Source organism: Atta cephalotes, assembly GCF_000143395.1.
Source record: "Atta cephalotes unplaced genomic scaffold scaffold00057, whole genome shotgun sequence".
Taxonomy (NCBI): domain Eukaryota; kingdom Metazoa; phylum Arthropoda; class Insecta; order Hymenoptera; family Formicidae; genus Atta; species Atta cephalotes.
The window spans coordinates 1,416,172-1,431,237 of NW_012130121.1; the positions used below are offsets into that span (position 1 = coordinate 1,416,172).

The 15,066-nt window shown below is 27.3% G+C and overlaps 1 pseudogene; it reads right to left on the reverse strand.

The window, feature by feature from the left end:
- Positions 1–1,292: 1,292 nt before the first annotated feature.
- LOC105623432 lies at positions 1,293–11,725 on the reverse strand (annotated as a pseudogene).
- Positions 11,726–15,066: the final 3,341 nt, after the last annotated feature.

Here is a 15,066-nt window from a genome sequence, read left to right on the forward strand (position 1 = left end):
GAGAGAGAGAGAGAGAATGTGTGACAGTAAAATCCTACGAAAAAAAATTTCAAAGATTTTGTTAATCCAACAAGACAGTTTCAATCGATGGATTTGTGCGCATTCTTTTCTCTTCCCACTTTCAAATAGATTTTTTAATCAATCACAGCGCAGCAGTGTGAAATTATCGGCGATTCTTTGAATCGAAATTCGAATACGTTCAATCGATCGAAAATACCGGACGCAAAGTGATCATGTTGCATGCGTTTTATACGCATTTAGTCAGACCTATATAATACGCAGGTAGCAAGTGAAACGCATTTCAGATTACAATATCCCTACAATAGGTCTAAGTGAAGTTCATGCAACTTTCTGCATCTTGCGTTCTGCGTCTTGCATATAATGTAAATTGGTTAGGTTAGTTTCTATAGCGACTTTGCGGCTCTCGTTCTGCATAGATCAAATTTTTCTTATCCGTTCGACGTGCAGTGTATACGCAATAAGAATCTGGAGTGTCGTGAATTAATTAACGTGAATTAATTAACGTGAGTGGTCGCGTGAGTGAGTATCCAGAGCAGTGGAACAGTCAGCGAATAGCAATGACAGCGGATCACTTCCGGTGAGTCGATTCGTACGAATCGTCGTTTTGTTGATTACATTTACACAAATATTCATTGTCTTTTGAAATAGAATCTTAACTATTATATGCGAATGTTATATTTAATCAAATATGCGACAGTTTTATCAAATGAACTTCGTGCAATCGTAGCATATCTCGCTACGTCGCGCTAAAAGATATTAGTACAAAAAAATTAGATGTCCATGAATATTAAGGAAAACGGAGATAATGTTAAAGTAAATATCAATGAATATGCAAAAATATGTGAAAATAGGAGTAAAAACTTAATCTATTTACAACTCACTTCTTTGGATTTCAGTCTCTTTTTTTCTCGAATAAACTACGTTGTCTAAGCAAAACATAAAGTTTATTATAACATCGAAATAGCGTCAAAATGTTTTTAAAATGATTATTATTATGATTATTATAAAAATCATTTAACGATTTATTTTGACCTCAAAATCATTTTATAATGGCTTGTTGTTTTGCTTGGGATATATGTGTACGCTTGTTTCATTTCCAATAAATAAGAACATATGACCCAAATGAATTTAATGAATCGCGAACTTCATTGTCTTTGAGAAAGGAATGATGTCGTATGTAAAATTTAATATCCGCATATCCTACTTACATTTTTATTAAAAAAATTGTTGTACTTATTTATAAATCTATTTATAAACCTAAGCAGTCATATTTAAATTGATGAGCATGTGAGATAAGCGATCCTTCCTTCATGATTACTTCTATCTTCCTTGACGTTTAATTCCGGCGCTACGACCTTCAGAACAGCGTTCACGTTCTCGCAGCAATTACTACAGACAATTGTTTGTCCACGTACTGAAAGGTCCTTTCCCAGAAGCTTGATATTCTGCAAGGCAATCGATTTTATGTTAATTACAACGCGACGCGATAAGTGTAGTACACAACAAGCCGTAAAAATAAAATATGCAATCGTGAGAATAAACACGTATAAAATTAGAGCTGAACAAAATTGCAAGGTAAAATCTGGATCGATGTATATTACTCAACGAAAGAGTTTCTTTAAAAATTTAACAACTTATTCTTAAAACACAACAACTTATTCTTTAAACATTATGTGTTTGTACAAATGATTTTTCGAATAAGTAGATTATTCATCAGTAAATTTATCAATTTTTCTCATCAAAATTTTTCAAGATTTCAATGTATTTAAATAATTAATATTAAATGTATGTATAAAATCCGTAAACTTCATAATCCTTTTAAATGGCTTTATAAGTTCTCTACTTCTGTAACTGATTATTGAGTGTTAAAGATGATCTATGTATAATTTTGCAATATTATTTTCTATAAAAAAATTAAATTTTTTAAATAATCTCAGAAAAATTAATCTAATTTTTTAGTTAAATTGCTCTTACATATATATAGCTATTGTAGTTACATTGAAAACAAAGTTAATTTTAAATAATTTTATTTAAATGCTTCTTAATAGACATAGTAAGATCCTAGCGAAAATAAAAATCCATCTATAAATGTAAGTGCAAAATGACAGCAGTGTAAATGAAGTTTCTAGGAAGCATAAATTGGAACAGAACAGCACGTAAAAGAAGCATTTAAGAAGTAAATAACCCTTTTAAGTTCACTGTTTCAATTTACACCTTCTGAAAGTTTTACTACGCTTCCATCGCTCTTCTTTTTCATTTGATCTATGCTACAATTTTTACCAGGATATTGCTAAATAAATGCGATTAGGAGATTTTTAATCGAAAATTAAAAGGGGGAGATTCTTATATATAAACATATAATCCCATATCTTTCCCTAGGAATTATACTTCTTCAAAGGTGAAAATAAAAATTAAGTTTTTATTTTCTAAAAATATTGTAATGAGTATTCTTTTATTTGCGAAAAACGTTCACTAAATTTTATTTTTCTAACTTGTCTAAAATTTGAAAAAAATATAACTTAATTTTTGCCTCTTCCTTTGATGAAGTCATAACTTTTCAGGGAAGATATATAGAAGTATATATTTATATGAAAAATCCTTCTTAATTTTTGGCAAAAAATTACCTTTTAAAATTTTTCGCTCTTATTTAAACACATTCTGTATCAGTGCTAATACATCATTCTTTAATCTAATTCGAATCATTTATTTAGTGATCTTAATACGTATACGTATCTCAACAGTTCTAAAGTTTAGCTGACAGCAAAATAATTAATTTTAATCATCTTATTTCACTCGAGAGATATAGTTCAGCTATTATCATTGTTCAGCTATTATCATTATTTCCTTTTGCTTCTGTTTTTTTCTCTGAATCTTTCGCTATTTAAAGAAGCATTTTATATTGATATTAGTACCTTTCAGAACATCAATAAAATCTCATATACCTCAGCAATCGTAACGTCGAGCCTCTTCAAATTCTTACAGTCAAGTATTATCATGTTGCATGAATTTTCTCTAGAAACCTTCATTACATTAGCATGCAGGCGTTCTGCTACTGGAAAGGCTATTGTTTCTTCGGGTACGATAACTATTAGAGTTTCCCCTTCAATCTGTATTTAAGACAAAAAAAATAAGATACTATCGGTTCATTATATCAATCAATTATCGGTTATATCAATGAGTTGTCATTGTAAGAAAATATTCCAGACCATACAGAAAATATATTTAGAAACAATATTTTTAAATTAGCCTATTTGCCGATTTAAAAAGATCTGTTATTCAAATAAAACAACATTTGTAATTAATAGAATAGATTTGTAAAATATACCGAAAACTTTCCTTATATCCCAGTAAACAATAAGTAAATTATAAATATAAATATTTTTGAGATAGAATTATATTTTCCTAATCAAAAAACAAAACAATCTAAGATCTGATTCACATATATATGATTATTTAAAGATTAAAGGTAATCAAGAAATTCATGAATTTCATTGATGAATCTGTTGATAATCTTTAATCTTTAGGTAACCATATATTGTGATGAACCTAAGTAGCAAAGTGTTTTATATAATAACATCTTATAGTATAATATTGTAATTTATCTTTTAAAAATTATATTTTATAAATATAATTTTTTATTACAAACTAAAAGGAAAGTTTTTGATATATTTTATAATCATATTTTGTTTATAAATGCGAATATTGTTTCGTTCACAAATATTTCCATTTTATTAAAAAAATTTTCATTAATGTGTTTTCTCGTTTCTGGCATCATTAATCTAAATATTCATAGTGAATAGGCAGAAACCTTGATAATAAAATTTTTTTAATGACAAAATAAAGAAAAATTTGTTACTGGAAAAAGAAAAAGCAGAAATATTGAGAGATATATTGATTTCACTTAATGCGGCAGATTAATGTGACAAGAGATGATAATCTCTAATTACATTTAAACGATAACGACATGATTAAATTGGATTAAGATGGAAATACAGCGTCAGCGATTTCAGAGAACAGCATCATTTGTGCGTCGCAATAATATCTGTTGAATATATTTCTTCTCTTTCATATTGATCGAGTCAAGAGACTAACAGCTGTTATATTTCTAAACATTGAAATTACTGCGAACCGAATGTAAATATTACCCTCTGAATAAAATATGCAAAACATTTGTTTCAGCACTTATATATAATAACATAAAATTTTTATAAGATTATTATTTAGTAATTAAAAAATTCGGTAAATAATGAGAGAGTTAAAAGGTGATAATTTAATGTTAAATTAGCAGTATATATTAAATTATTTAATATGGAAGGATCATTATTATTAATTAATCTGTCTATTAATTAATCTGTTACCTATTCAATTTTCGTCTGAATAGAAGGATGCGCTGAGAAATATAATAATACTACAAGATTGGCGACGATGCCAATTAAGATACCGTACTCCAAGCCAAGAAAGATGCTTTTGACCAATATCAGCTTCATTACAAAGAACTCGATTTCTAAAAAATTTTACAGATGTCTTTATTATTATTATATAATCTTTCTTTATATTATTATAATCTTAAAATAAGATTAAATTAATTTTATACGATATATTTATACTTTTGTATCTATTTTTTAATAACATTCACTATTGCCATTTTTCGGTTTTCTGTCGGCGAATCTCCGGCATTTCAATAGGCGAGAAAAATTTCCAACTAATCGCTCTAAATTTTTATGATTTTTTTTGTGAAAATATATTGTGAACATATAAGAAGCGGCATTAATCTTCTTGTTTTAAGTTTGTTAAAAGATATTTCCAGCAGGAGGATCATAAAAAGATTTTCAACAATAATAAGCAAGTTACAATCTCTATTGTGGTTGTAAATTTCTAGAAGGACAATGGTAGTTGAAAGATGGCAACCGTGACCTACTACATTTATTTTAATTGTTTTTCTGTCATCTTCTTTAACAATAATAAATTTGATAGTAATAAAGTTTCCATTTTAATTGCTCGAGCAAAACAAGTCGCACAACAAATCACGATAAGATTAAAATGGCGTTAAAACGAATCGTTACTAATTGAAAAATTACTTTTAGTAATCATTTTGTAGCCATTTGATGTCATCATGATGATTTGTATTCTGCTTAGATAATAACGAATTTAATCTTTTAATATTCTAATTCGATTTGTATGCGAAATTACTTATTGATTCTGCCCACGCAGAATGACGTCGATAGCATTTGCAAATGGGTGCATATCGCCAGTTCTATCCAGAAGCTGCAGATGAGCTCGAGATGACGCCCGCGACAAAAGTTAACGGGAACGGATAGCACTGCTCCGTCTTAACAATAAATGCCACCAAGGGTGCGCTCGAGCATTATTGTTTCACGCGGGCTTTTTGAGAACAAATGCACCGCGAATGCATCCTGAGTGTGGGTGGCGCTCGCTGACGCCAGCTCCTTTTGTGCGGCGTGGACCATTGACGCTACTCTGGTTAGACGCATGGATGAATCGGACCAGCCAAAGTGAGAGAAAAAGAGAGAAAAAGTGATAGAGAGGAGGAGAAATTTGTGGAACTTACTTTTGGCACGCCACAGCAACCTATATGTTGGGAAATCGAGCATATAGTATATGAAATACATAACGAGATCGGCCAGTGTCGCTTTCGATATGAAATGAAAGATAGAAGTTAAGAGACCGACGAATAACACCACATTGCCTGAAAAGGTCACATTGTCATAATTAAAAATGTATTATACGCATTTTTTTGACAAAACGAAGAAATTACAGATTTTTTATCTGTATTTGAAAATACAAAAAGTTTAAAGACGATTTAGAATATGGAAAATCAAAAATTATCTGAATAAGAAGTAGATATGTTTTTAAGAACGCATTATTGGTGGAAGACAGAGTGGAAGACTCCCGACTTTACATTGGTTCTACTGTTTGCTGACGTTGGCATGTCGGCGAAGCTTTTCTTTAACAAGAAAATTTTATTTAAACTGTAAAATTATTATTAAATATAAATATTGACTTTATTGAATAACTAATTGTTTCTTATGTATAAAATATGAGATATATTTATTTTTATGCGGAAAATAAAAATTTTCAATTCTAGTCACTTTTTGCAGAGACTGTACTTAAGATACATCTTAATTTAATAAGCATCATTTCGAAAAAAAAGAAATGTCTTCGCACTTCATTAAAAAATTAAACTATTTCTGCATTCCGATCTTCCGAAAGACAACGACCAAATATTTAATAATTTTTGAATTTTTTGTTTAATTGTGATTTTATAATAAAACTATAAATTCAATACTTATGATTTTTAGATTCCAAAATTTGTATTAAATAATATTTTATAAATTTAATAATTATAAAATATTTTTCAATATTATCAAATAGTCGGAAAATATCAATTTTTATCAAGTGTAATTATTTTATTAATTATTACGTAGCAGCTTTCAAATAAATTCTTAGATATATTTACGTAGTCGAATCGATTATTTAAATTACGTTGAATTTGAAAGTGATAAAACTTTTGTTTATTACTCATGTACCTGTAAATATTCCTCCCAACGGAGTTTTAACGCCCGATTGCATGATTGATAGCTGTTCGTACGAAAGATCCTGTAACTGGCATCGAACAAATGAATGATCCGAAGATATTACAGGCTCCTAGAGCGATTATCTCTTGCATGATGTCCAAAGATTCACCTTTTGCTAAAATAATAATCCTGTTGTTATCTCTTTAAATAAATTTGATTTTTATAATTCTCGAAAATAATAATATTCAAAATTGTCAAAAAATTAGACAAATAGCAAATTAAATCATTTGTATTACATAGATTAGTGCTTATTATATAAAACTGCTATACATGAAATTAGTAAAGTTATAAATATGAAAACACATATTCTAAACGATTAATACTCAATAATGATATTGTCGCATTATTTAACAGAATATACACGTATTATTTCATTGTCAAAAGAATTTTTCATATTGCTTGAAATTCTAAAAAATATTTATATTTAAAACGAGGTAAATATACATCAGACATTGAAAAGAGAGGAAGCGACATAAACAGATCTAAAATTGATTATATTATGCATTTAGATACTTTAGGTATAATATAAAGCAGTCTTTATATAACATGTACTAATCCAATGTAGTGCGAATTTACTATAAGTAAACGAACTAAGAGAAACATAAATAAACTATTTGCTTCATAAATGTAGAACAGCCTCACTTCGTTTATGCTCATTTGTTTGTATAAATTCTACTTCGTACGAACAAAAAATAGTAATGCTATTACGTCGGCAAGAAATAATAAAATTACACGTTTTACAGTAAAAGCATGACATGTTAAACGCATCGTATAATAAACGCGAATTCATGCGAAAAACTTTTTTTGCTATAAAACTTTTATTCTCCAAAAATGTGTGAAAGTAATATTAGTAATTTGATACAGCAATAATTTAATTACCGAAGGCTTTTGCAACGGCAATGTGCAGGATAGTTGATACGACTGGTATTGTGAATAGCGTCGTTTTCATTGCAGTAGTCATTTCCAGAAAATTGTACGTTAGATTGTGAAAGGTGAAGAACGGCGAAGATACGATCGATGGCAAACCCTGCCCTATTGTGCCTGAAACGTTTTGTCTATTATTCGTTTTCACGCCTGCTATGAAAAATATATTTTCTCATGATTTCTGTCCATATAAAGCAAGACTGTTTTTTTTTAACATTATATCGAAATCTTGGAACGAAAACAAACCATTATAAGCCATAGCAGTTAGAACATACTTTTACATAACGCATAAGAGAATCAATCAATCAGGCCACTAGAAGAGATAAAAAATTCTGATTGGTTGATTTTTTATGCATTATACGTTATGCAAAAGTCTGTGCTGCGCTTTTATCTCATTTTGCAATTCCAAGATAAAAAAATTTTTTTTATTGCAATCGTATAATATTGGCTGCGTTTAGTAGAAAAAAACAGCTTTGCAACTGTTATAAAATTTTTGAACATGATTAATTTAGATCCAATGAGGAACTAAGGACAAACTAATCACATTAAAGAATTTTACAATTGCAAAACTGCTTTTTCTGTTGAATTTGCAGCCATTGATGAATTTTATTTCAAAGAATGGCTATTATAACTAATAAATAAATGTTAATAATAATTTAAAAGTTAATAAATTTCGACTAATTTTAACGTCAATAAACATATACGTAGAAAGTCGATCTCATTTCCAGATATTAAAGGAGAAGGATTAAAGATGCAAATTTAGATTAATCAACGTCAACAGAATTTATTATTGCAAATTTATTTCGCAACGCATAATACCGATAATATAATAAATCTTTTACGTTGAATTCCGTAAATTTGAAATTTATAGAGAAACATCAAATAAAACTTAATTGATCATAATTATCTGATGACTAATTGCCGCGTTTGATTGCCTAAACATATTTTATAAATCCGGTAATGTCAGTCAGTAATAATTTTAAAAAATTAATATTAGACAAATGATTTATCTATTCACCCGTTAATGTAAAAGGCTCCAGATCGTTGATGTAGATAATATACGCTATGACAATGCCTATAATTACAACTAATGCATTACGAAACAGACTAAGAAACCATCCTATTTTTTGGAAAATTGTTCCCGTACGCTGTCCTGGTATATTCTATATAATTAGAAAAAAATAAGATTCCCTTCTGTTATATTAAAATTATCGCTTTTTTTTTGTAAAAGGAAGAAAAGGCTGATTTTTTTCTAAAAAGATGTAAATAAAAAAATGTGTGTTCTTTTTGTATTTTTCCCCTTTTTTTAACATTTTCTTTTAAATGAAACGAGAAAATTAAATTTTTAATTTTAAAAGAACTTGCACTTTCGATGCTGATAGAATTTATACCTTGAGCAAAATTAATGTAATGATTGTACCAACTCCCAACAATGTATCAGGATACCGGATCTCATTACGGTACTTATAAATTAAGCATACAGAATCCAGAAAATTTTCGGCTGTATGACGAATGCCCAGGAGCGATTTAAATTGGGAAAACGCTATGTTGATCGCTGCGGCTGAAATAAAATCAATAATTACAGGAAGCGATATAAAATCCAGCAAAGAATAAAATGAATAAAATGAATAAAAAGGACAATGTAGTAACAATATTTTGCCATTATCGCATTTAAATTCTAAAATATCATAACACATCACTTTACTAAAAGTGACTACTAAAAAAAATCAAGATTCTCTGCGGAAAAAGAAAAAAACTGTTTTTCAACTTTGAAAAAAAATAATCGAAAACTAATTAAATAATATCCGCAAAATACACATATTTTTAACTTAATCAATTGTCATTTTTATGTTACAACTTAAAAAAAAAATCACAATCTTTATAAAATTGTGATGATTTTTTATGATGTAGTTAGTTCACTTTTAATAATTGCATTGATACGATAACGTTTATTTATGATAATAACACTAATAATTAAAAAAATCATGCATTTTTGAGTTGTGTTTTGAAAGAAACGATATTTATTTTTACTTTTAAGTGTTTTGAAGGGAACGATATTTATTTTTATTTTTAAATGAATAAAAAACATATCTAAATGAAAAATTCCTAAAAGTGCAATAATGCATCCTTTCAAAAAAGTAATTAATATAATCATATCAGCACCATATTTTTCGACAAAAGGATAAATCATGATGATCATAATAACTGTTGGACCAATAGTAACGCTTTTGCATGTACCAAAAATGATATATGTAAATGATATATGTAATGATGCCATAAATGCCGCATACAGTCCGTTATACTATAAAATACATAGAGTATCATAATTATACACAGAGAAATAAAGTACGACTATTTTAAAAAGATATCACTTAAATCAATTAAATTAATTAAAAATCGTGCACATACAGAATCTTACAATTCGTACAGTATCTTTATAGCGTATTCTAGAGATAGATATTATTTTTCATGTTATTTCTCAAATATGAAACTTTTACGTTAGATTTAATTACTCTAATAATAATAATTGTTGTTATTAATCAGTTGCGCAATAAAGAAATTTAATATTATAACTGTAAATGCAGTATCAGATCGATGTGCGCGATATATAATTACGAGCTTGAATGCACTGCTTTTATGTGATATCATTGGTTATCCTTGATCAGTTATAATTCAAAAACTATTGTGATTTTGATATTTTCGTTAGGATTTTTTAATCTGCTTTATTTCTAGAATACACTAAAAAAATGCGATGGTTATGAAATATTCTGTATACCTATATATCAATATCGGGAATGGTAAATAATAGCGTTACTCTTATTTTTATAATAATGACTTATAATAATGTTACAATTTTTTTTTTATAATGGTAACGATAATTAACTAAAAGCTAAAATTGGGGAAAAGTCATTTTTTAAAATTAACTTGTCACATTTATTGAAAAAAGATATTACTTGTAACGAGATAAAGTAATGAATAAAAGTAATGAGGCAACGCATTACGAATAATGAAATTATTTTTTTCAATAAATAACGCGTAATGGTATTATCTTTCAAAAATAATTTTCCCATAATCTTAGTTTTTAGTTAGTTAGTGTTACCGTCATAAAAAATGGCAACATCATTGTTATTATATCATTATTATTGATAAAATATAAAATATAAAATATAATATTGATATAATATAAAAAGTAATGATAAAAGTAATGGTAAAAGTAATGGTAAAAGTAATGATAAAAGTAACACTTTCCATCCCTAATCAATCTCTTGGCGAAAATTTTTTTTTAAATACTTCATTTAATTTTATAAAATTTTTATATATTTCTAAACTTTTTATAGAATTCCTATATAATTTTATAACTTTCTAAACAATTTATCAGATTTTTTTATTGGAATTGAAACACTTTTTGAAAATGTCGAGAAAGTCTACATCTTTTCTAGAATTTTTTTATATACTTGAATTCTAAAAATTGTGAAATTTCTCATTTCATAATTTTTGATGAAATGTTGGAAATCTAAAGAATAAGATATTTTTCAGAAACCTTCATAAATTTAAAATATAAAATATTCTTAAAAATGAACATTTTTTTCATTAAGATAATTAATTAAATATGTTAAACGACATTAATAGATATTATACTTAGCATTATACTTTGAATTAGTGTTTTTATTTTATGTATCAGTATATAGACGTTAAGAATTTCTAATATTATTTTAAAAGTAAGTTCTTTTAAATAATACTTCGGTTTAAATTAAACAGAAAGTATTTTTGAGTTGTGCTGAATACAGATATATTTGTTGTTACTTCTTGATTTACTTTCACCGTCAGAGTTACTCTAAAAAATTTCATTTTATCCCTCTGAAATTTATAACAGAGAAACATTTATCTGTGCTGCGGGATGACTCGATACACGATTAATGCGGCAGCCACTCTCTTTTTCTTAATATTTACCTCGGGATTTAAACCAACGAGAGCGCCATAAGCAATGCCTTTTGGTATAGCAAGGAGACCGTGATGCCAGCCAATGCGTCTTGCAAGAACCACGTGGGTTTGTATTGCGGCAACCAGTCAAGAATCTTCGCAATCGGTAATCTTCGCACAGCATATTTGCTGCATTCACCTTTCTTGTACCATTTGATCACTAAAAACAGATTGAACTTTATTTTTTTTTTCGATGCATGCATTTTTATCACGCTTACGTGTAATGCCAATTGAAATAAGGTGTGATCAAAAGTCTTTTTCTTTTTTCAAAATGTTTTTATGCGGATGTTCTTCATGAGATTAATATATAATAATTTATTAAAGAAATACATTAAAATTTCACGAATATTAAATAAATTTAATTAATTGCATATTCATTTTTATAACAAATAAAACTGATTAATTTCTTAGCTAATCTAATAATTTCTAAACAATCGCAATAATCTCACTTGAAAGACTACACACTATATAATCGACAGTCATTACAATATTCTGGTAGTATTATTCTATAAACAAATAAAATACAGGCCAATGAAATGCTTTATATTATTTATTATTATAAACTCAACATTTTTTTATTATATATTATGTTTAAGATTTTTATTGATTTTATTAAATTTTTATTTTTAAATAAACTATCCTTTATTTTTAATTTTTTTTTAAATTAAGTTGCTAATTGATTAATTTTTATGGGTTTGTTAAATTTCAAAATACTAAAAAAAAGAAAAGAAATTTATTGGTATCTAATACATTATATAAAAAGCAATTGCATAAATGATAATAAAGGAAAATTTAGTAAATTCAGTTGGACACATTAGTGCTATTACACATTGATCTGTGTAAAAGTAAAATGTGTAAAAGTAAATATTGCGAATTATAAAGTACAAACTTTATTTAACAGCACAACAAACTGTATTAAGGATTAAATTAGATTATATAAATAGGAGAGAGATTTTTTCTCTATTTTTAGAGTATAAATCTAAAAGTTTAATATTAGCTTACTTATTTATTTGATAATTAAGAATAATAAAATGTAATTATTTATTAATGAATAAAGAGATTTGTTTATGAAATAATATTTTATAAATATAATAATAAAATAAATAATATAAAAAATATAAATATGAATAAATAAGTAATAAAGAGATAGTAAAAAGTATAGTAGGGTAATAATAGAAATATAAAATATATAAAAAAAATATAAAAGTTTATATATAAAAAATTATATAAAATATAATTAAAAGTTAAATATATTAATCCGTTTTTTTTACGTTTACATTAAATACATATTTTTGTACGACATATTTTTGTACACATCAATTTGTGTATGACGGCTTAATGTGCATCAATGTTCCAATTGAATTCGTTATAAGACTGCATTCCATTATCATTAGGTACCATTTTATTCTTGTTGTTCGCAAAGTGTTAAACAAAGATAAAATGACATATCATGCACATGACATGTCATACACGTGCTACGGAACTTAAAACGCAACTTAAAACAATATACAGAAAAAAATTCAAATCCCTCATTTACAGAGGATTAATATCATATTTTATGAATTCAATTTTAATTATCATCTATATATAGCATTACTTACTCATCCACTTAGTTCTTCAATTGAGATCTTGATACAATAAAATAGCAAGAGCAACACGAATTCTTAGTGACTCGTTGGTGAAATGCTCTCCAAATCTGTACGTACAGAGCAATGCAATCCACTTTTGACGAGAAAAGTGCAGGCGGAAAAGAAAGGAGGAAAATAAACGTTCTGTTTGCGATCTCGTTTGACACAACTCGAACTCTTTGCTTACTCACTTTTGTGTCACCGTAAATTGTCCCGTTTTGATCCAATAAGCTATCTTCTTGAGGTTATGCAAAAAAATGACATTATTATTGCAACAATTTTACAGTTATGTGTTTTGTTCTAAAAACGAATGATAAGCAAATTCTTTCCTTTTAGACTCCTTTAACGTCGATAAGTATTAACTATTCTTGCGAACACAACAGTGTCGAACAATAAAATGTGTTCATTTAAATTTAAAACAAATGAATAAAATGACTTTTAAATAATCACCAAAATTACTGATTACAATTTGCTACAAATACTACTTATTATGTAAATTATTAATTATATATATTAATTAATGAAATAATATATAGTTATATACACACTAATTATATGAAATTAAATTAAATATTGTAAACGATTAATATTTATATCGACTGATCGAAGTAAGAAGAAATAAAGAAATTATACGACGTATATAAATTTAAAAAATGAATGTGATTTCAATTCAATAAATTAAAAAATTGTTTACTAATTACTGATTTAAGTACAATTCAGATTACTTTGGTATTTTTAATTAAATTATCATTTTACAACGTTTAATTTTTACCTGTACTTCACGTATCATAAAATGTATAAAAATGTATATTCAAGATGATTAATTAAAGAACTTTTTTTTCTGTATTATGCAAAGTACAATTTAAAAGAAGATAAACGTACTCATTTAATGGAACAACGTTTTATAGCTGAATAGCGGTTCTTCAGTCTACATATACAGCGTATATTCAATATTAAATGTGAAATTTCATTGACAGATGCATGCCGACTCAGTGCGCTCGGCTGGATTGCTTTCCGAATTAATAGTGTATCGTTATATTAAATCAGTTATGTAAACAACTTATATCATTACCGAGTGTCATTCCTTTTTGGATAAAAATCATTCATTGCTGAATTGCATAATTATAATCACGACTGGTCATGCAGCTGCACAGAAAGCCATTGAAATACTTATCACATTCTAAATCCATTTCACAATGAGGCACACAATATTTCAACACATAAAGATATTCAAGTCTGGTTATCAATTTGAGAATAAAAATAAAATCACATATTATGTTCTGATTCGAATGAGCACTTTATACGACATTCAAAACAAAAATAGATTATAACTGGAACATTGAGAAACATGATTCCTTTGAGTTCACTTTCTTGAATAAATATTTTCACTCGTGAATCGCGATCTAGTCGATTCCAATCAAGTCATTCTTGCAAAAAGGAAAGCTTCAACTATATACTTAATTGATGTGACTGATATGATATGACCGGCTTAAACGGCTGTTTAATTGCACAAATATTCATTGGAGTTAAAGTGGAACTTGGAATGAAGTATAAGAGTCGGTTAAAAACTTGTTTTATCGCAGTTTTCTCGAGAACGAGCAATTCTGTTTCTCCTTCCGCTTTAACTGTGGATGGCAGCGCATTGCTATCCAGGAGGGGAGATTCGTTATATTATTAAATTTATGAAAGACTTTTCTGCTACGCTACGCGCAATGAAATTACTGAATTTTGATTATTAGTTATGTAATATCCACGCTAGCGAATACATTTAACTCATTCATAATGTAATTGCGAATCTACTGTGTATATATATATATATATATATATATATATATATATATATATATATAGTATATAATATAACTATTACTACAATTAATTACGTATATATATAATATATATTATATATATATATA